Here is a 23,253-nt window from a genome sequence, read left to right on the forward strand (position 1 = left end):
AAGTTGTAATTGTGTTTTCCAGGTGTGTTTGTTGAGCTGTTGCAGCGTGTGTTCTGGAGACGACATCTCATCATCGATGGAGATGATGTCACACTGGACAGGAGCCATGTTTACGACTTCCAAGTCCAGGTACAGCTTCATGTTGTAGATGCTGAGTGTTGTGATTTTTGTGCTGTGGAACTATAATGACTATAATGACATTTTTATTGAAAGAACTTTTATTTTCTTTAATTGTCACTTTATTTCTATTAATACCAGGATTTTCCAACAGAAGTTATATTAGAAGTTGATTTTGTCCTACTTTGCAGATTTCCCTCTGACTAATCTCTTGGACATGAATACTCATTTTAGATATTTTTTAGTGTACAGTCTTTTACCTTAGAGAATGCAGGAATGTGTAGTGAAGCACAGTAGAGTTCTACCAATCTCCAACATTAAACCCACTGTCTGCTGGAACAATATCTCCTTGGGCCTGTGTGTTGTAGTAATCTGTCCATGACCCTCCATTGATCCTCTGTTGTGTATATTAATCATTATTTGGCAGTTTTGTGTTAGCTACAGGAGTAAAGCTAGACTGTAACTCTGTGCTCCTCCAGTTGGAGCCTGAAATGACAACTGAGGTAACAACAGTGTAGAGAAGCAGATACCAGTTAAAATCCTGCATTCAAACAAATTACTGAGTGTTTATATTGCAGTTCACAATAATATACATGACTGCCTCAGTGATTAGTTGATATACAATTAAGATAGATCCCAGCTTAATGTGGATCTGATGCTTTTTATTGTCAGATACTAAACTGATGAGCAGATATTTTTATTCTTGTCACTGTCAGAGTGTACAGAGTGTATTGAAATTTTCCTTTGTGTTTCTCTTTCATGTCCTCCAGGTGTCGCCACTTCATCCATGAGTGCACAGACCAGACCAGACAACAGATCCACAACAGAAGCCTTCAGGTAATTTAGAAACAACTGTCCACCACAGACACCTGACTGGATAATAGTTCAGTGATCAGTCTGACTAGAATAACGTTTGACATGTTTGTAGAAAAGGCAGAGTGTTAAATATGAGAGTACAGCATCATTAAATGTAAGGATAAAAAGAAGTGTGCCTGTAAAGTATGGTCTGATGTTTTGTTAACTGTTTTTATTCTCATTTGATTCTCAGTCATGCCTTGTTAGAACCAGTCATTGAAATTGATTCAGTGTGTGTTGGAGACAGCCTGGTTTGAAATTAATGTTTTCTGTTTTTCAGGGGAATTCACAGAAACAACAGGATCCATTAAGGGTGAAGGTAGGAAAAAAAGATTTATTTACTTTACAAACAGAAACCAGAAGACACGAGTAATAATTACAGTACAAGTAGTGCTGTTGTAATCCAGCTGTTACTATAACAGTTTAGCATTAGCTGTTTCTAATACTTAATTTGCATGAATTAAAAGTAGTTATAGTTATTAGTAGTACTAATTAGTACAAAGTAGTAATAGAAATTAATAGTACTAATCAACAGTAGTAACTGAAAGTAATATGTAGTGATACTTATTAATAGTAGTAATTGACTTTATAGTACTAAATTAGTACTATAAAGTCAATTACTACTATTAATAAGTACATTTGTTAAAGTGTAATTAATAGTACTATTAAATGATTAATTATATCTATACCAATGGTAGTGATTAATATTAAGTAGTATTTAAGCAGAAATAAATTGTACGTATTAGTAATGGTAATTAAAAGTAGTAATAGAACATGTTGTCTCTGCAGGAGGAGGTGACCCCGGCAGCTGAAGTCGTAGACCTGAAGTGGATGACAGAAAACAACAGTTATGAAGCTGCTAATTAGAACAGATACACTCAGTGTTGATCAAGTGCAGACCTTTTATTCTCTCACTCAACATGGAATGTAGTCATGTCTTCAGCTTTAACATCATTTGTCTGCTTCTGATACAGTTATTCATGTATGTCTTTTTGTAGTAACAGAAGAAGAAGAATAGGCTTTATTGTCACTGTACAGTTAAGTACAACGCAAATTCCAGATGCTACGGTGGAGCTAGCGGTGGATGCTAGCAGCATCACCATGACTGCAACAAAGCCTCTGGGTAAAGTAGGAGAGGGGGACTCTCACAGAGTCTCTCACAGAGTCTCACAGAGTCCCCCTCTCCTACTTTACCCAGAGGCTTTGTTGCAGTCATGGTGATGCTAGCGGTGGATGCTAGCAGCATCACCATGACTGCAACAAAGCCTCTGGGTAAAGTAGGAGAGGGGGACTCTCACAGAGTCTCTCACAGAGTCCCCCTCTCCTACTTTACCCAGAGGCTTTGTTGCAGTCATGGTGATGCTGCTAGCATCCACCGCTAGCTCCACCGTAGCATCTGGAATTTGCGTTGTACTTAACTGTACAGTGACAATAAAGCCTATTCTTCTTCTTCAGTTACTACAAAAAGACATACATGAATAACTGTATCATATGCATTTTAATATTTGTTGAAAATACAGTCAAATATCTGTCATTGTCTTTGTTGTCTGGAACAAAATCATTAAAACTTTCTTACTAAACTATCAGGTTTCTCTACTTTCAAACTAAGTCATATCAATCATTTTATCATGCAAAACACCAACATGTTCTCTATTTACAGCTGCTCAATTAAATATGCATCACTGAGAAAACTTCACTGTTTTTCTAGCATTTAAGAGTTTACATGAACAATATGGCAAAACTAAAATCCTACACAGGACTGTCAGATTTATACTAATTTTAAAAGGGTTTTATACTATTAAAACATTCATTACTTGCATATAAAAATACTTTAAAGGGTTTGTGCTCATTTCTTTACAGCTACATTGTGAAAAAATACTAAAATAAATACTAATGAATAGTGATTTTGTTCCAGACAAGTGTCAAACTGCAGCTGAGATAATGACAGAGGCAGAGCAACAGTGAGAAGAAGAAACACTGACCTGCTGGAAAGCTTCATGTCAGTCTCTTCTTGATGAGCTGAAGTCTGAGTCCTGTGTGGAAAAATCAGAAACAACAATTATCAGCAACTATTAAACCATCAAAGTACAAACATTAAGCAATGTGTATTAAGTTTGAAAATATATCTATCTTGAGGTCAAAGTGCTGCTCTTCTCTCTTTGTGAGGACCAGTTTGTTTTAGGGACAATCATTTGAAAGATGTTGACATTTTACATCTTGACCACTGAGAGTCACACAGAGATGGGAAATCATTCATCTATACTAGAGAGCATGAGGACAACTACATGACACTGCTGCTCAAGTTAGGTGACAGAATAAAACAAAGCGCCTCCTAGTGGTCAAATGTTTGCTGTGGTTTGATGATGTCTGGAACAAAATCATTCTTCAACAAAAGTTTCTTACTTTTAGTTGAGTTTGTCCATTTTCAAACTAATGTCATACAAATGATTTTGTTAAGTAAAAATACCAAATCTGTCATTTATATGGTAAATTAATGTGCATAACTGAGAGCAAGTTTTTCTACTATTACTGTTACTATCAGTATAATAATCTAACATACCATTTGATTACATTCATTTAAAGGTTTTATTTTATATATATATATATATATATATACACAAAAAATACTAATTAATTGTCATTACCACTGATAAGTTGTAATCAAACTTAAAACTTAATTAATCTGCAAAGTAGGGCTCCAGACTGCGACCTCTTCTGGAGACAGTTGCACCAGTGCAACTTGCAAAATGCCTCCAGTGAGATGATGAGTTCACAGTGATTTTACAGCTGTGAACATTAGTGTTGCTGCTCTAGAAACACCATTTAGTTGTATTTAAAATTAGACTCCACTCTACTCCTGTTCTGAATTTATTCTTTTAAAAAATGCTAAATTAAAAAACCCCGTTATTTAAAAATGAAAAAGAACCAGTAACGGTCTGAGCTGGACTGATAGGGGTCTGGATGGATAAAGATAAAATCCTAATGATCCCACCCCTACAGCTGGTTAGAGGCTTCGCCCTGACTTTAGGCTGATGAGCAAATCACTGTTCAAATCCCTTCACTATAGGCCTGGTTTTAAGTCATATTTTGTGATGATTCTTTTTTATTGTGCATAGTGGGATCACTCTCAAAAACGTGAAGGATTACTTTATTTTCTGCATCATTAAGGGTCAAATAAATCATTCATGTAGATTTTAATAATACTTCTAGCTTTACAATTAAACGATACATTGTTACTGTCTATTTATTACCAAAGCATTTATCAGTAATATAGTTAGTATCAACAATTTATGAAATGGTGTCATTGGATGTCGAGGTTAGTGGTGCTCCTAACTTTTTCAGAAAGGTACCAGTGCTACTGAGGAAAAGTTGGTCTGGAGCCCTGCAGCAGGTTGTCCAGTGTCACACTGCAGCAGGTTGTCCAGTGTCACACTGCAGCTGAGACGATGACAAGAAAGAAAACACTGACCTGGAAATCTGCACATCTGCACATCTGCACGTCGGTCTCCTCGTTACAAACTCAAGTATCTGCTTCACGTTTTCAGTCCTGTGGAGAAAAACCAGAGACAACAAACATTCATATAAAGCTACAACCGTTTCAAACATCAAAGAACAGAGGGGTTTCTGGGTACTGAAGTTCCAACGGTCACAAGATGGAAAAGTAAAAGACATTAAATCGACAAAGAAACCAGTGTGGGCTGACTGCTACTGGACTGAACTAGTTCATGGAAAATGATCCATTTTCTACCATAACTGTTTATCAACTTACCACTGAAGCAAATGACTGTGAACTGCATAATAAACACTTTCACTCAAGTTTAAGTGTTTGGTATGTTTTCTGACATTTTCTAAAGATGATTAATCAACTGTTATCATTATATTTGATACTACATTCATTAAATAACACTGCTTGACCTGACTTAAACAGTAACACTGAATCAAATGAGTGAGAGCAGCTGACAACACATTTTTTCAGACCTGGTAAACCTGAGGACACACACCTGTTTGGTCTGTAAGGTGAGCTGGTGTTTCCATCCAGGCTGCAGCAGCTGAACCAGTGAACCTGGAAAACACACGTACACTTCAAACACTTGAAAAACTAATTAACTAATAAAAAAAAACAGTAATACAAATGTTATCACCATTTCCAGTGTAGAGAAACACTGCACTGAAAACTCAACACTAAAACCTTGACGAGTGTCAAGTTTCACTCCCAAAGCTTAAAGGCTGACTTTACATTTTAGTTTTAATGTAATGATTTCCAACACTAACTTCACCTCATACAATGTGTCTTAAGGCTAAAACTTATGGAGGGATGCAGAGTTAAAAAATCTAATCTTCATGCCTGTATTTAACTTTAATTCAACTATCAAGTCAAACAAATAACTAATCACTAATATACAAACAGGGGATCAGTGGATGGCTGTGCACAGACCACCACTGCACACAAACCCAAGAGTCTTCAAAAAACAATAAAACTACAAACAAACATGACCACAAAACCCCCCTAAAAAACCTACAGTATACCAAAATAATAATAATTATTATTATTAATAATAATAAATAATCATTTCTGGAAGCGGCTGATACAGTGGTGGAAAAAAGATTTTGGACATCCCATGCATTTGTGAAATATTACATTAAGAATCACTCTTAGGTCTTCAAGTGCAATTTCTTTTAGTACAGTCACAGCCACTAAACAAAGCCTAAAAAAGCCATTAAAAACTTTACATTGATTGGTTCCATAAAAATACATGAGACATTTTGAGTACTGGGTCATTGTGAAACACAAATATTTGATGATAATATTTGAAATTGTGTAAAATTTTGAGGGTAACTTTTTTCCACCGCTGTATATCTGACTTCAGGACACAGAGAAACTCCAAATTAAAAGTCCCACATCTTTACCTTCATATGGTTACGTTTCTTAAGTTTGAGCTGCTGTAAAAACAAACTGCTCCATAATTTCTGGCAACGCCTGATATTTCTGAGTAGAAGATGGTAAACAGTAAATGAACTGTACTTACATGGCACCTTTCTAGTCAGACTGACCACTCAAAGCACTTTACACTACGTCACATTCACCCATTCATACAGCACTTATGCTATACACAGTGCTCTAACACATTCATACACTGATGCACACACACATCTGGGGCGATTTGGGGTTCAGTATCTTGCCCAGGGATACTTCAGCATGCAGACTGGAGGAGCTGGGGATCGAACCACCGACATTCTGGTTGGTGGGCGACCGCTCTACCAAAGAAGACATCTGACTACTCACACACTGAATATTATTAACTGTTGCTCTATCAATTTAGAGAAATTTCACATTAAATGTCTAAATCAGAACCTTGATATTAATTGATTTTTGAAAGTTGAGATGCTGTAAAATTAAATTGTTCCATAATTTCTGGCGATGGCTTATATATCTGAGTGCTGGACATCTCTGACTACTCACACACTGAATATCATTAACTATTACTAGAGATAATGCTGAGGTCTGGCTGCAGAACACAGTCCATTATCTGATGGAATGCAAAGGGACTGCCAGTGCTGTCACCTCTGGTCTAATCCTGCCCATGGCAACTGAACCCCCACCTGCCGTGCCTCCTGTCCCCAACCACCAGTGGCTCTAAGACTTGATGAGGGGTGGGAAATGACCGTCCCCTTAGACATAGAGCCCTTCATGCAGAGGTTAGCTGTGAGTTGTACGGCTGACTCTCACCTTCATGAGTTGCCTTAGCCACTGTGTCTTCATGTGGGACCAAGATGACCTGACTGCACTGAAAGAGGCAAAGCAAACAGAACTACAAGCTGCCTGGAAAGCTGCATCTGAGGCTGCTGTGCTGTGTTTAATCAGCTGAAGTGAGCTAGCCCTGCATTACAGGAGAACTACCCACAGGACCAAAGAGACCCAGGCTCTGATTGAAAACCTTATCCAGGCCTTTGATGGAGACACCAGCTGTCAGAGGAGGAGAGGAGGAGGAGGAGGAGGAGAGGAGAAGAGGAAGAGGAGAGGAGGAGGAGGAGGAGGAGGAGAGGAAGAGGAGGAGGAGGAAGAGGAGGAGGAGGAGGAGAGGAGGAGGAGGAGGAGAGGAGGAGAGAGGAGGAGAAGAGGAGAGGAGGAGGAGGAGGAGGAGGAGGAGAAGAGGAAGAGGAGGAGAGGAGAAGAGGAGAAGAGGAGGAGGAGGAGGAGGAGAAGCAAGAGGAGGAGGAGAGGTGGAGAAGGAGAAGAGGAGCAGGAGGAGGAGGAGGATGAAGAAGAGGAGGAGGAGGAGGAGAAGAGGAAGAGAAGCAAGAGGAGGAGGAGAGGAGGAGAAGGAGAAGAGGAGCAGGAGGAGGAGAAGAGGAGGATGAAGAAGAGGAGGAGGAGGAGGAGAGGAGGAAGAGGAGGAGAAGCAAGAGGAGGAGGAGAGGAGGAAGGGGAGGAGAGGAGGAAGAGAGGAGGAGAAGAGGAAGAGGATGAGAAGAGGAGGAGGAGGAGGAGGAGAAGAGGAAGAGGAAGAGGAGGAGGAGGAAGAGGAGGAGGAGAAGAGGAAGAGGAGGAGGAGGAGGGGACAGTGGCCTGACTGTAATAGAGTGGTGGAGGCTATCTTTGCTAAGCTCTGTGCTCTCTATCCAAACGCTGTGCACTGTGATGGAGTGAGGTTGTCGTGGTTTACAATGGTGGCACGCAGTACATCCAAGAGTGCATCATCACCAATGCAAAGGTGATGAGTGAGACCACTCTTCAGCTTCCAGAAGTGAACGCTGCAACAGTCACACAATGCTGAGTACATTAACATGCTTCCTATACATGCTTTACATATTTTTGCAGAACCTGTTGTACTCATTGTTTCCATCAGGCAGTTCTGCATTCAAGCTATAATCAGTTCTTATAACACGATGGCTGGCTGAGCAAATGGAATGTACATCTAAATAAAATAGCCATTTTACAAAAGTAATAATACAAGAGGATGTGAATGATTGTTGTGGGACCACAGCTGTGTTCTGCTCTGTTAATTATGTCTACCACAATCATGCACTAAAGTCCTCACTTTTATCTCACAGCACTTAATCCAACAATTATTTGACAGTTATGAACAAAATGGATATTCAGACAGAGTCTAATCGAACTCCCCTCTCTTCCAGGTCGAGCCCAGTACTACTGCAAACACTGCTGGGGAGGCTAAGCTCAAGAGCACACGTACCACCCACCTTAACATTGCTGTAGACCAAGCACACACCCCCACAGCAACTACACTTCCCAATGGCAGGGGCCTCCCCAAGCAGGACACCTCACCACAAAAACTACTCAGAAATGTCCTGAGGAACACGACAAAGAGCCCAAAGTGTTGACCTGACCTCCAAACTCCCCACATCCCAATCTGAGCCAGCATCTGGTGTGGGTTGGAACAGGCAAGATCCATGGAGGCCCCACCCAGCAACCCACAGGACCCAAAGGATCAGCTGCCAATGACCCAGTGCCAGACACCACAGGACACCCTTCAAGGTCCGCTGTCCATGCCCCGACGGCTGACTCTCACCTTCATGAGTTGCCTTAGCCCCTGTATCTTCATGTGGGACCAAGATGACCTTGGGTCAGAGCTGTTTTGGCAACAGAAGGGGGACCTACACAATATTAGACAGGTCCAACAGATGCTGGATTTAGGACCTTTAGTTTGGAATTTCACTAAACTAGAAACTAGAAACTTGCAGGGTAGAGACCACAGTGAATCAATGTGTAGGGAAATGATGTAGGAACTAGATTTTTATAAGAGCATACTTATATACACACTACAGTGACTTTTGTAGCCGTTTTTGTCAGAGAATTTTCCCTCCACATCTAAAAACGAGAAACCAGAAGTGATGCAACATAAGGGGAAACCAGCCAAGTTAGAGTGAGTGAGTGAATTTAACATTAAGAAACATGCATCCAAACTTAAGAGATTAAAAACGTATATTCATATGCATATGACAGACCACAATTGTATAATTACGAGCCTACTGAGCTTTCAAGAGACCAGGAACAGACCAGAGTCAGGAGAAATAACGGCCACAGGAGAGAGACTGAGCTGTGATGCGAGGAGTAGAGGACTGGGCAGGTGTCACGGTGAGTGAACTGCGTTAGCTAACAGCAGCTAACAGTGGCTAACGCTGCCTTCACATCACAACACTATAAAGTTTACTATCACATATCAGGATATAACAAAACTAGTACTAACTGTCTGCTACTGGCAGCAGTATTGATAGTTACCTGTTACAGACACTGTTTAGTGACTATTCGCTTCTATCAGTTATGTCTCGTACTGCATAATATAACTCCTCACAACGTTTATGGTGATGTACAGCTGCAGAGAGAGGGAGGCTGACTGACACTTCACACTTGCTTCATGTTGTTGAAATCATGATGCTGACTAACTGGGCAGCTAGCAAACATTAGAAAACAGGAGTCTGCTCATGTTTTCATTGAGCAGAGGGTCCGTGATGATTAATGCCGCTGCAGCTGACAGCAGAACCAGAGGTGGGTCACAGGAACCGCTCCAGGTCACATGGTTCTGGGCTGGGAACATAATCCTCCTGTCTGAAATGACTGTGTTTATAGTCACAGATGCAGCAGTGAAGTCTCCTCACCTGCACAAAACACACCTAAGCACAAAAGCTAGCGCTGTCTCTTTTCCTGGCAGGGTAATAGTGGACTGTATGTCCTGACAGGCTGGACTTTGTGCAGCCTGTACCATACACAATAATTTGGCAGATCAGATGTGGATATTACACTGTAAACCTACCGCCACATGACTGCTCAAACTCACTAACACCTACTAGTGCACATTGTGTAAAGCTGGAGTCAACGACATGACTCCCCTATGTGACGTAATGTGACAGGATGTTGAGGGAGAAAAAGCCTTTTTAGAAGCTTAGCTGAAAACAGACACTTTTCCCTCTGAATTTTAGCTTTTATGTCCTGTAAAACATCTACTCTTGAATTAACTTTTCAAGTGGTCATTAAGTATAAATCTATAAAAACATTTCACCTACAAGTTGCCCTTAAACTTAAGAAATGTAATGATATCAAAATACAAATATGGGACTTTTAATTTGGAATTTCTGTAAATCGATATAGTAAAAATGAATAATATTCTGTGTGTCAATAGTCAGAGATGTCTTCTACTCAACTATATCAGCCATTGCCAGAAATAATGAAGCGATTTGTTTTTACAGCAGCTCAAACTTAATTAATGTAGCCATATCAAAGTGCAGATGTGGGACTTTTAATTTGGAATTTCTCTATGTCCTTAAGTCAGATATATCAGCCACTTCCAGAAATTATGGAGCATTATGTTTTCATAGCATCTGGAATTCTTCATTTACTGTTTTCCAACATCTTATTTTGAAACCCGGAAGTCACGCAGCCATAATGCTGACTGTCTGCTCGTTCGCGGACGTTTCAATGCATGTACCAGAAAGGCTAGAAAACGGGGGCACAGCAACGGACGGCGGCTGGCTTGACCGCAGTAAAATAGCGTAGGAGTGGAGGGGAGGCAGGTTCACTACTCGTTACGCTAAGTGCATTAAAAGCACCAAAAAGTGTAATAAACCCTCTAAATCCAAAGACATAAACCCCAAACATCTGAATTGTCAGGTCACAAATATCAGTGTTTTTTAACGTACGCATCTGGAAACGGTAACGAGGATACTAGTAGTGGGATGCTAATGTTAGGGGAGCTAATCCCAGCCAGAGCACTAGCAGTAAACATGAATGATTATTGTCATTTGCTGACGCCCCGACAAACAGTCAAACTGGGGGAAACACCGAACTGAGACGCAAAACAATCACAACAAGGTACTAAACCACCAGAAACGGATATAAAATGACCAGGATGGTGCACAAAATGTCGAAGATACACAAAATGCCTGGTAAAAAATGTAAACCGACAACCAGGAGAAGTCCGCTATATTATCATCAGTCCATGTTAGGAACCAACAACTCACACCAGGGAGGTTTTATCACAGAAACACAAACACACTCTTACCCAAGCAATAAAAACATGAGGCCAAATGAGGCCAAAATATATCCACAAATAAGAATGCTAAGGGCTAATGCTAATGCTACTAATTAGTTAGCTCATTAGCCTTACCTTGGAGCAGGTGTGCTCAGCGTCCAGCTTTCCTCTTTCTCGAGAAAACAGTTTCAAAGCTTGTTTTAGCATCCAGACGTCTTCAGAAATGACATTTCCCATGGTACTAACGTACCAAAGCGATGAAGCGACGACTCAAACGTTGGTTTTAATCGTTATTTTCACTTAATTTCCAATTTTGTTTCTCCGCCGCTCCCTGGCTTCTCTCTCTCCGTTACGTCCAACATCGACATACGCGTTGACGACATGGACAGAGAAACGCTGATTGGTCGGCTAATTCTACCACGCCTAGCAACCTTTTTCTGATTGGTCAAATCAGCGGAGGTTGACCATGCAAAAAGATACCGGTTAAAGCATCAATCTTCGAAAATTTAGTCTCGTGAGGATCATAATTTTAGAATCTGCCTTTGCTCAGACACTTGCATCGTATTCCTTTTGCCTTTGAGTGTTGGACTGAAAAATTCTCTTCAACTCTTGGCCTATGTGAAGCACATGACAATTCTAACTTTGTCCTCATGTTGACTTTGTGGTGCCAAATGTCATAAACTTGCTCATTTTTATTCCCAACTTAAAGTGCACAAAGTGCAATCGTAGGGTTCTTCAAGAAGATTATAAAATGTAACATCACTTACAGTCGTCTGTCTAACTCTGCCTGGGAGAGGCAATTCAAGATTCTGCATAGGCTCTATATCACTCCTGAAGCCAGACATAGAATGAACCCAACTCTGTCAGAACTTTGTACTAAATGTCAGTCTGCTGTCGGATCATTTATTCATTGTTTGTGGAGCTGCCCTTATGTTCAGCAATTCTGGATTATAATTGTTCAACAGTTTAATATAATTTTCAAGCGCCATCTACATCTGACTGCAAGGACTTGTCTGCTGGGACTAAATGATGAGATACCCGATGATTTTCACAACAGGGACCTTTTGCATATTCTAGGTGCCATTTGCAGTAATATAGAGAATTGGGGATGCAACACATCGTGATATCGAATCAAATCATTGACAGGATAATCATAATCGAATCGAATGGTGAGATCAATAAAGATTCACAGCCCTACTGTTCACTCACAAAAAGAAAAAATCCAGTGAAAAACCATTAGCCAGAAGCTAAAACTGTGAAACCAGTGTTAAAATAAAGCATTAGCAAATGTAATTAATATAATCAATGGTTCACCTCACCAACCTCTAACTAAACCTCATGGTTACCATTTGTTGGTGCTAGTATTCAGAGTCGCCCAGTGCAGTTTAAAGCACACATTAAAGTACAGCAGCGCCCTCTTGTGTCTGACTGCATATATTATTGCCTGGTGTCTGAGAGAAACTGAGAGAAAACAGGAAAAAGTTAGCACTATGAGCAGGAAAGATGAGATTTATTTTTGGAGAAAATCTATTATTGAAAATGAATAAAATGCAGAACATAAGAAATAATCAAACTTGTCCTCCCTGGTCTCTCTTACACAGCTGCTCCATCTTTTACATACTGAACAGCTACATAACAAAAAGCCACTGCCCATAAATTGATCGCTGTACCACACATTCACACCTGTCCTCTGAGGGTGTTGAAAGGCATTCTGGGTGATGTAGCTTTTTACTGGTTGCCAGACAATCCAGAACCCAGAGAAGCCTTCTCCTGATTTTGACAGAATAAACTTCATGATGAGACAAAAGTTTGACTGGTGAAAATGGAATACTTACTTTGTGAGCTCAATCAGTCTTGTTGTTCTTCTTCTTCTATGACCAACTCTCAGCATTTCATGTCAATGTACATGAAAAGTAAACTAATGAGTACATGGGCACAAATCTGCCTTTTTTTTCCAGACAACTTTCAAACTCATTTATTTCAGATGGAAACATGTTTTCTGAGTGAAGCTCTACATTCATTAACAGAAGCAGAGTTGCAGGGAGGCAGGTTGGGGTGGATGGTGGGTGTATACAAAGCACATGACTGTCAGACAAGAGATCTGGACTCACATCCAGAGTCTCGTCTGTGGTTAGATTTAGGCAACAGAAGCACTTTGGTTAAGGTTAGTAAAAGACTGTGGTTTTGGTTCAGTTTAAATCAACATGTTGTATCCGAAGACTGTAGTAAATCAGACCACAATCTTTCACTAACTTTAACCAGCTGCTGTGTTTGTCTGACTAGAACCATCAATGTGTAAAGTGTAATATTACTGTAGTTACCATAAGTCCACATTTTACTGTCAGGAAAAAAGGCTGGGTTCTGTCCATGCAGGCTGAATGAATCAGTACATTAGATGTTGTGATTATTTGATGAAGTCCAAGTAGTGCTGGCTGTCAGGAAAAAGAGGTCATGCTGACTCAGCCAACTTTACTTGTGCTTATCTGAAACCCAGGGCGACAGTGGCATCAGTGTGAACCTACATCTGTGTTTGATTATGCAAATGATACTGTTGTATAGCTGTATACACTGTCCTCACCTCAGTGTCAGGGATGTTTGTACAGACATAAACAACCCTTCTGACAAACACCACTGTCATGACTCTCTGCTTTATTGGTGGAGTTATAGACAATTATTCTTCTGATTTCCAGCTCAGAGCCACGTCAGTTTTGTTTTCAGAGGGCCTTGACATAGGTTGTTTCTGTGGCTTTTATTGACTTTCCCTAGAGTTGCATAATGTGGTATATATCCCTGTTAGTTTCCTGTTAGTCGTGTGCATTGACACAAACAGTCCAGACAGCAGCATGATGATGGAGAGGATCCTGTTTGGTGTCTTGTGTCTCTCAGGTCAGTGAAATCTTTTAGGATTTTTAACAGCACTTACAATTGTATGGTACTATAATTCCAAAAAGGAAAGTTTGAGCCACCTTACATGTTAATACATATGAATAACTCATGGTTTTTCCTCACAGTGTGGCCCATCTTCTCCACATGCCTCATGTATCAGTACCACTATGTTAATGTCTCTTTGAATTGGACTGAAGCTCAGACCTTCTGCAGAGAGAGATACATAGACCTGGCCACACTGAAGAAATGAACCAAATTCTCCAAACAGTTTCATCTGTTGGTAACAAGTCTGACATCTGGATTGGTCTGTACGGTAACATCCATTGGGTGTGGTTTGATGGGTACATAGATACTGGCTATAGGAACTGGGAAAACTGCTCTGAAAGGAAACTTTATCCTGCAGATCAGTGGTGTGTGAACATTGGAAATGGTGGAAAATGGCGGAATGATAATTGTTCATTGACACACCCATTCATCTGTTTTACAGGTGAGTACAAAGAAAATTCTATTTTCTTCTCTAAAAAAGATGATTTGAATGTTCAGTATGTGAACTTAACAGCTCCCTTTGTCCATAAACTTTAACTGCAGGAACACAGGCTGACCCTGAATTTGTTTTTGTGAATGAAACAATGGATTGTTTCAGTGCTCGGGATTACTGCATTGTGAACTTCATAGATCTGGCCCATGTAAAGAACGACACTGAGAACCTCAAGATTCAGAACCTGGTGCCGAATGGAGAGCGTGCATGGATCGGCATAAATGGACATGTTCACATTTACTGGTCTGATGACAAAGGCAGAGTTATCACCTTCAGTGACATTGTCCTTCCAAACCCAATTGACTCTGTGAAACGTGTTTGTGGAGTTGTACGTCAGCAGGAGTCAGTGAAAGTCGTGTTGTTGCCCTGTGAAACAAGATTACCATTTGTCTGCTACAGTATCCCTCCACCTGCTGGTGAGTGGTTCACTGTCCGTCAGTGGAGGAGAGAGAGTGATAGATTGCTTTAGAATAACTGATGATAAAATGTCCTCAGACTAATGAATGACAAAATGTGATCAGTTACTGGATGAAACTGTGAATTTGAGACTCAGTAATTTATAAACAGGTGTTCATTGTGTCTGTGAGGTCTTATCATCAGCTGCTCAAACTGATACTTTTTAAATAAAACAGTTTTTTTCTTCCAATGAAGCTCCAGTAAAGAGACAGGTAGTGAAGCTGAGGATGAAGGTGGAGGACTCCTCTGTGGATCTGAACGACCCTGCTGTGAAAGCTGGCATCCTGAAAAAGGCAAGTCTCCAACATCCATCCTGAAACGCTTTAAATGGTCACATTCCTGTGCTCAGTGACAGCAGGCTATATGAAAGATGACTTCCAACACGTAATGTAGATTTGGGCTAATGTTTCAAAATGGCTGCCATCTGTGTTTCCAGCTCCAGGACAGACTGGAGGAGAAAGGAGAGAGTGGAGTCTCCCTGAAGTGGAGAGAGCAGCCTGATGGGAAAGTCTTCCACAAGGAGGGAGAAAAGTCCTCAGAGGAAGAACAGAAGAAAACTGAGCTGTGAAACTGAGACAGCTACACTACACCAGCCTGTAGTTATCATACACAATATTTAACCATAACCTGTTCAAAGTCTTTTCTTTCATCCTCAGTATCACTGTGTGAAATGAAAACATAATGAGTGTGTAAACACACACTGTATTTAAACCTGTATATCAGCTGAGCTCCTCAAATACCTGTGTGTGACTTAAAGTACAGCAGCGCCCTCTTGTGTCTGACTGCATATATTATTGCCTGGTGTCTGAGAGAAACTGAGAGAAAAACAGGAAAAGGTGAGCACTATGAGCAGGAAAGATGAGATCAGCTGTATTGATCCCACACTCACACAGTCCAGAAGCCAGAGAAGCCTTTTGTGCTCCAGAGACCTGAGGACAATCTCCTGACTTGACAAACTGCAGTAGTGCTGGCTGTCAGGAAAAGAGTCATGCTGACTCAGCAACTTTACTTGTGCTTATCGAACAGGGACAGTGGCATCAGTGTGAACCTACATCTGTGTTTGATTATGCAAATGATACTGTTGTATAGCTGTATACACTGTCCTCACCTCAGTGTCAGAGATGTTTGTACAGACATAACAACTCTGACAAACACACTGTCATGACTCTCTGCTTATTGTGAGTTATAGAAATTATCTTGATTTCAGTCAGAGCACGTCAGTTTGTTTCAGAGGGCCTTGACATGGATGTGTTATCATTTGTTTTGTGACTGGTATTTTCTCTACATTTGCCTATGCCTATGTTATCAGTGGTAAACTTCCCTGTTAGTTGCCTGGAAGTTGTGTACATTGATGCCTACAGCAGTGCACAGAGCAGAATGATGATGGAGAGGATCTTGCTGGTCTTTATGTATCTTTCAGGTCTGTAAATTCTTTTAGTGCTAATTACTGTATAATATAGTTATACTGAAACTATCAATATGTTACAAGTCAACAATTATTATATATACGTGATACAGGAGTAATGTCTTTTTTTTTCTGCTAACAACTCATAGACATCTGAAACATGACAAGTGGCTCCAACTATATGACAACTAGCCATAGAGATGACTGGTCACCATATGTGTTTTTATGTAAAATCTTAACCTGAGAAGTAACTAGTAACTCTCAAACAAATCTACTGCAGTAAAATATACAATATTCCAGCTGTATGTTAGAATTAAGTATCAAACAAAAAATATATTGAGCCACTTATTGGTTAAAATATGTGAAAAGATCAACTCTGACTGTAGAAATAAGCTTTAACTGATCAAACACTCCTGACAGGCTGGAAGATCTCCACCAGCCTTCAACTTCAGTACCACTATGTGTCTGATTCAAAGAACTGGACTGAAGCTCAGACCTACTGCAGAGAGACATACACAGACCTGGCCACCATTGAAAACACTGAAGAAATGAAGCCAACTTATCAACACAGTTTCATCTGCTGGCTACAACTCTGATGTCTGGGTTGGCCTGTACAGTAAGGTTGAGTGGAAGTGGTCTGATGGATACACAGGGAGTGGAGCTGAGTTTAGGAGCTGGGAAACTTCTGATGATGAACCAGACTTTGTTTCAGCCAATCAGTTCTGTGTGATCATTGGAGGTGGAGGAGGATGGTGGGATGATGATTGCTCTTTGAAATATCCATTGATCTGTTACAGAGGTAATGATATAGTAAGGCATATGTTGAATTAAGATCATTTAGTTCAGTATGTGATCTTAACATTTGGCTTTTTACTGAAACTTTAACTGCAGGAACACAGCTGGAGCCTGAATATGTTGTGGTGAATGAAGCAATGAATTGGTCCAGTGCTCAGAGGCACTGCAGGGAGAACTTCATAGACCTGGTCACTGTGAGGAACGACACTGAAAACACTGAGATACAGAACCTGGTGCCAAGTGGAAACTGGGCATGGACTGGCCTATCTAGAGATCCTAATTTTTATTGGTCTGATCAGAGCAACTTCTCATTCAGCAACTTGGATAACACTGCAAACCTCATTGGCTCTATGAGAATCATATGTGGTGTTGCAGCTCTGCACCGATCAGGAAAATGGAGGTTTTTGCCCTGTGAGAGAAGATTACCATTTGTCTGCCACAGCATCCCTCCACCTCGTGAGTGATTTACTGCATTATATTAGAATAACTTAGGTTAAACTGTACTAAAACATGTGCATGAAATCATTTACAAATAATGAGTTTGGTATATCAGAAGTAATTCAGTGCATTTTTTTTTCTCTGTGTCTAAGCAGCAGTGAAGAGACAGGTAGTGAAGCTGAGGATGAAGGTGGAGGACTCCTCTGTGGATCTGAACGACCCTGCTGTGAAAGCTGGCATCCTGAAAAAGGCAAGTCTCCAACATCCATCCTGAAACACTTTAAATGGTCACATTCCTGTGCTCAGTGACAGCAGGCTATATGAAAGATGACTTCCAACACGTAATGTAGATTTGGGCTAATGTTTCAAAATGGCTGCCATCTGTGTTTCCAGCTCCAGGACAGACTGGAGGAGAAAGGAGAGAGTGGAGTCTCCCTGAAGTGGAGAGAGCAGCCTGATGGGAAAGTCTTCCACAAGGAGGGAGAAAAGTCCTCAAAAGAGAGAAAACTGAGCTGTGAAACTGAGACAGCTACACTACACCAGCCTGTAGTTATCATACACAATATTTAACCATAACCTGTTCAGGTCTTTTCTTTCATCCTCAGTATCACTGTGTGAAATCTATATAATGATTATTTTAACGCACTGTATTTCAAGCTGCATATTGCTGAGCTCGTAAAATACCTGTGCAGTGTAACAGTGCCCTTTTGTGTTTGCATTTTGTTCTGGCAATGCTTAGGAGCCATTTGCATGACATAAATATACTTTCCAGTGTCTGTGTATGTAGGTTGTACAGTAGACTGACAGTTCTTTCCTTAAGTCAAACATCAGTTTGAACCCTGGTGGTAAGATAAATGCATTGGTTTTGTGTGTGGGTGAATGTCACATGAGGTACTCAAAGCAGCAACAAATTAAAGGAATTCTGCAACCATAATTTTAGGCTTTACATCTATTTTCTTCATTTGTTTGTGTTTAACTACAATTATTATGATTTGTGATGCAGATTTACCTTTGCTAAACCAACAAGTAGTTATTGTAATGCATTTGGAAGTTGAAGTTCTTTTCTCTGAGCTTTTCAGCCCCACTGTTACATTTTTCAGTTTTAATATTCATGTGAAAAGACGCAACAATCTGCTGTCATGTGTTAGCCAGGATGTTGGAGTGTTATTTTCCCTTGGTGTAAACCAGGTGTAAACCTTTAAATGTGATGTGTTTACTGGGTGTTATGCACCTTTCAGGCCACAAGAGTGCAGGGCTCACCAGCATGATATGTGTGTATTTAGTGGAAGTTAAACAATATCCTTCATTACTGTATCTTATGAAATTAATTAATTGTTTTTACTCAGATTACTGAGATTTTTTACAGTAAAGAAACCAACTTGTTCATATATAATATAATGACAATATTCGATGAACAATTATCAACACTAACTAAGAAGCACAGTTGGCCAGTCTGTGAAAATGGACAACACCAGCAAAGTGATGGCCGCCTTTTTCTGGGATGCATAGGGAAGGTCTACCTGGAAAAAGGTCACACCATTACAACAGAAAATCAACAAGATTGAGAATAGAAGGCTGACGGGGGTCTTCCACCAGGACAATGCTCTAGCCCACAGGCCCACAGTGGCAGTGGGTTCCATCCAGGAATGCAGATTTGAACTCATCCAACACACACTCAATCACCTGATTTGGCACCTGTTACCCATCACCGCTTTCTGGAGGTCCAACAAGCCAGCATTCATGACTTGAATTTGATTCAGATGGCCATGGTTTGCCAGTGGAGGCTAATGACGGGCAGAGTGACATGTGCCCTTTTAGGTTGATCAAAGATCAGATGTGGCGCTGCACTCAGAACTATTTGTAACAGCTTCATTGTGCATGAAGGCAGGCCCGCTAGAAGGAGATGGCAATATTCAAATTGAGAGATAACCATGGCCTGTCCCAAGTGATAGGTGGTGTACTGAGTCAGGTAAGAGTGATTTTTCTTATGTTGTATAGCGCAAAGTGACAGAAGCGAGAGCCAGATCCAACATGGTCAGAGAAGGAGAGCTTGTCATTATATCCTCCATTTCTTTTTCCACTTTTTCCTCTCTTTTCTTACTTTTTAATTGCATGTGATAGATCTTCATGTTGGAATATATTACAAAAAAAAAAAAAAAATCTACCATCACAGTGTTATTTGCATCAAGAATGTATCAGAGCAGTGACTTATGTCAGAAACAAAGGGAAAGCTGGTGTTAATTTCCCTAAATTTGCCTGAGAACAGTAATGAAAGCAGTAGAGTTTCCAGTTAGTGGTGATCACTGGAACAAACAGTCCACAGAGCAGCATCATGAAGGAAAGGATCTTACTGGCTGTTTTCTATCTCTCAGGTCAGTGAGTTTCTTTGATAGGTGTGATGTCTAACCGACACTGTTATACTGAGGAGAGAAATTAGTTTGAGCCACATTTCATTTAAACTTGGTGTCATTCTCAGGGTGCTCACCTTCTCCACGTGCCGTCCCCATCAGTACCACTATGTGTCTGATTCAAAGAACTGGACTGAAGCTCAGACCTACTGCAGAGAGACATACACAGACCTGGCCACCATTGAAAACACTGAAGAAATGAACCAACTTATCAACACAGTTTCATCTGCTGGTAAGAACCTTGTCTGGGTTGGCCTGTACAGACAGGCTGAGTGGAGGTGGTCTGATGGATACACAGGGAGTGGAGCTGAGTTTAGGAGCTGGGCAGCTTTGAACCAGATCTCCATACTGAGTCTAATTTCTGCGTGAAGACAGGACACACTGGTGCATGGTGGATGTTAATTGCTTACTGCATATCCATTCATCTGTTATAATGGTAAGTTCCCAGCAGAGTAACATTTCTTCTCTAATAATGATTATTCACCTCAGAATATTTCTTCTAATACTCCAGGAACACAGCTGGAGCCTGAATATGTTTTGGTGAATGAAGCAATGAATTGGTCCAGTGCTCAGAGGCACTGCAGGGAGAACTTCATAGACCTGGTCACTGTGAGGAACCAGACTGAAAACACTGAGATACAGAACCTGGTACAAAGTGCTGGCTGGGCATGGATATGGATCGGTTTGTTTGGAGATCCTCACATTCACTGGTCTGATGGGAGTGTCAGCTCATTCAGATCGATTGACTTCAAACAAAAAAAATTCATATATAAACATCTCAGTTCTACAGATTTCAAACAGCTCTTACTTTCAAGACACCCGGTGAGGAATGACACTGTCATATGTGGTGTGGCATTTTCGCAAAGAAGACCGAGCAAATTGGGGCTTCTCCCCTGTGAAACAAGATTACCATTCGTCTGCTCCGGCATCCCTCCACCCCGTGAGTGCTTTACTGTTCTTCAGTGGAAGACAGAGATTACTGCCTTACATTAGAATAACAGTTATAGCCTGACTGACACTGCACATTTGATGATATATCAGCCAGTAGTTCTCCTGAAAACACATAAAGTAACAATAATATTGATTTTATAAAAATGATATTAAGAGTGAGTAAGAAAACTGAGAATGTTACAGTTACTTCATGACCTCAAACATCAGTACAAACAGTACTGAAATCTGTTCCTCATTGACCAACATGTAAACCCATACGTCATACAAATGACTGGTATTGGCCCATAAATCTGAACTCTGAAAACAGTGATGCAGTAGAAGCAGTGGAGCAAAGTCATTATGCCACATTTACTCAGGTACAGTTTTTACCAGAGTGTTTCCATTTCCTGCTGCTTTGTTACTGCACTACATTTGTTTGATAAATCTACTTAACTTTATACTGCAGGTTCTCATTAATTATGCAAAATAGAATTCCCAAGTCAATTCTGATGTATTGTTATTGGTTTTCCTACCAATTAAATACCAGCCACTACAAAAAGAGAGTATTTCTACACTGTGGTACTGGTACTTTTATGTAGAAGATCTTAGTACTTCTCTCCCCAGCAGAAGTAGGTATGACAGAACTACTACCACAGCAAACTCATGTCTTGTTTCTGTCTTCATTCTGTGTCTAAGCTCCAGTAAAGAGACAGGTAGTGAAGCTGAGGATGAAGGTGGAGGACTCCTCTGTGGATCTGAACGACCCTGCTGTGAAAGCTGGCATCCTGAAAAAGGCGAGTCTCCAACATCCATCCTGAAACACTAACTCATTCACTCACCCAGGACAGAGTTTGATAACATCTAAAAACCATGTAGTGAGTGGAAAAAAACCAAAACAAATTTCTGCAGCCACAGAAGTTCAACAAGACACAATGCAAAGCAGCCACAACAGTGGATACAGAGGAGTCATTATCATGATCAGAGTAAAACAGAATGACGAGTGTGTGGTCTCATTGTATTACTTACTACAATCATTCCAGGCATGGATATAAATATATCTGCTGTTTTTAGCAGAGCGATCCTAGAGAGTCACAGAATGATCAGGTGCTTTGTAACCTAAAGCTGTTTATGTCAAGATTAAAGAATAAACCTTTGTCTTAGTGATTTGAATGTTTCAAAATGGCTGCCATCTGTGTTTCCAGCTCCAGGACAGACTGGAGGAGAAAGGAGAGAGTGGAGTCTCCCTGAAGTGGAGAGAGCAGCCTGATGGGAAAGTCTTCCACAAGGAGGGAGAAAGTCCTCAGGAGAAAAAAAGGAAGAAGACCGAGCTGTGAGATTTCAATCCACCTTTACTTCTGCTTCTCTGAAACCCATGGTTAATGCTAATTCTTTCTGCTGATACATACAGTTCACTATTATCACTGTACAGAGTGCGTAACCATAACCCTGAATACATCCTGTAGACTGTCATAGAGTTTGTCCCTCATCATTCTTACTGTTATTTACAATGTACAATAAAACTGAGTACAGCCCTGTGCAATATATCCAACCTTAATTCAACAAAGTCACTTTACCTGAGCTGGGTTGTGTCTAAGGTAACATGGCTCCACATGGTGAGGAACTGCCAAAGAAACCAGATAGTGAGACTTGTTAAAGATGGAAGTGGTTTACTGAACATGAGCTGAAACACAGCTGCAGCAGTAGTTAGGAGGTTTAGGAAGAGCCATGCTACCAATGACAGAAGGAGACTGGTTTTTCACTGACTGATCACATCAGTGAGAAAAACTAATACAGTTGTTTTAACAGGATTTGTACTCACCTAACATTTTAGTGATACTGGGTTCAGGGTACATCCCTGCTCAATATCACTAATATCAGTTTGGTTGTATACTGTAATTATTTTTCATTGAATCTTATTATGAAATGATTACTGTGTGAAGTGTTTTAATGAAATGTAAATTTCTTCTAAATAAAACAAGAGATGTGGCTTTGGCTTCTGTGAACACACAGTTATTGGAATGATTTATTCAAAGATGCAGGCTGAGTGCAGAACACCTGATGAGGAAACACATAGTGAAACACAATCAAACAATGATCACACATGACTAGAAAACTTAGAACAAGCTGAACAAGGTCATGAGCATGGTCCTTCAATCTAAATGAAAATACTGAGAGACTGATTCTCCTTTTGTTGATCCAAACTTTTGTATATATTATGAAAGCAAACAAAATGTTTATTTCACTGCTTTTCTCAGACCACATCAGACCAGGTCTAGACCAAAACCCAGTAGTTAGACTTGTCAAATCTGGACTAGATTAACTAGAAGAAGCTACTTGTGTAACTGTGTCTAGTCTAAACAAGTGCTGTCCAAGACAAGAACATACAGGTATATTGCAGGATTATGGTGGGTTATGAATGATTGTGTGTGCACTGGGAGT

The 23,253-nt window shown here is 40.4% G+C and overlaps 2 long non-coding RNA genes across 2 annotated transcripts; one reads left to right on the forward strand and one right to left on the reverse strand.

Annotated features, from left to right (window-relative positions):
- Positions 1–2,408: 2,408 nt before the first annotated feature.
- LOC127143236 (uncharacterized) lies at positions 2,409–11,318 on the reverse strand. The gene is made up of 3 exons (XR_007814519.1): positions 11,094–11,318; positions 4,974–5,035; positions 2,409–4,519 (listed from the first exon to the last, which is right to left on the reverse strand). It is a non-coding gene; the product is annotated as an uncharacterized LOC127143236 (long non-coding RNA).
- Positions 11,319–16,192: 4,874 nt separating this feature from the next.
- On the forward strand, positions 16,193–18,051 carry LOC108882066 (uncharacterized). Its single transcript, XR_007814520.1, has 4 exons — positions 16,193–16,258; positions 16,664–17,042; positions 17,135–17,494; positions 17,632–18,051. It is a non-coding gene; the product is annotated as an uncharacterized LOC108882066 (long non-coding RNA).
- The last annotated feature ends 5,202 nt before the right edge of the window (positions 18,052–23,253 follow it).

This window comes from Lates calcarifer, linkage group LG14 (assembly GCF_001640805.2).
Source record: "Lates calcarifer isolate ASB-BC8 linkage group LG14, TLL_Latcal_v3, whole genome shotgun sequence".
In the NCBI taxonomy this organism is placed as follows: Eukaryota; Metazoa; Chordata; class Actinopteri; family Centropomidae; genus Lates; species Lates calcarifer.